We start from the raw sequence: 976 nt of genomic DNA on the forward strand, positions 1-976 counted from the left end.
AAATGTTTTTAACATGCCATTAAAATTAAAGATGTATTCCTGAAAGATATCAGCACAAGTCAGGTACAAATAATGCAACCAAGTAAATTACCAATGCATTTCTAAGCCGGGGAAAATAAGTCCAATAGATAAAGGTTCCTTCAATAGAACCGGTTTAAATTGGTGAGAGAAAATGCTGAATCATAAGGAGCCATTTTTTTGGGAGAAAACATCTGTAAAACAGACTGACGAATAACAGTTAAATTTGAAGGTGTCAGAGAATTATTGATTGAAAGACATGTCATCAGTAGATTGATAGATCAGTGAATGAATAACATTGCTATTAATTAAGTACTAAGCAGATTAATCTGATTTTTAAAAAAGTATAACTATTCCCAGCTTTCATGCCAAAAAAGTAGATCTTTTGTGAAAGGCTTCTAGCGGATTAGCTGTGTAGGTGGAACTATTGATCTCCCATTTTGGCCAAAATGAGATTTGTCTTGTCCTAATTGTATGTTTGTTTGAATGTTGTTAATTTGTAATGTTTTTGATTCTAATATTTTAATAAAAACTAGTTTAACTGAAGAATTTCATTGAACTGAATAAACTTTTTTTGCCTTTGAAATGAAATGTTTATTGAAAAGATCTTAGCAAGTCTTTAAGTTAATCAGGCCACCTAAAAGAATTTCCCACAACACTCATTATAAATAAAATATACCATATCAACCTTTTCTATTTCTGAGGCAACCTCTCACTGAAGAAGTTGGGCCAAGGGGCACGTGGAGAGAGGGAGAGAGAGTGAGAGTGAAGAGATGTGAGTTGGATCAGATCAGGGTGGGGGAGAAATTGGATTGTGCTTGATAGTGGAGGAGGGGAGTGCGGTGGGGCCTGGGGTTGGGGTTAGGGTAAGGGTAGGGGTAGGGACAGGGGCATTGGTGGGATGGTTGGTCATGGGTGTAGTTTGGGAGTGGGTGATTGAGAGGGGCCTGGGGTTAGG

This window comes from Mustelus asterias, chromosome 17 (genome assembly GCF_964213995.1).
Source record: "Mustelus asterias chromosome 17, sMusAst1.hap1.1, whole genome shotgun sequence".
NCBI lineage: Eukaryota > Metazoa > Chordata > Chondrichthyes > Carcharhiniformes > Triakidae > Mustelus > Mustelus asterias.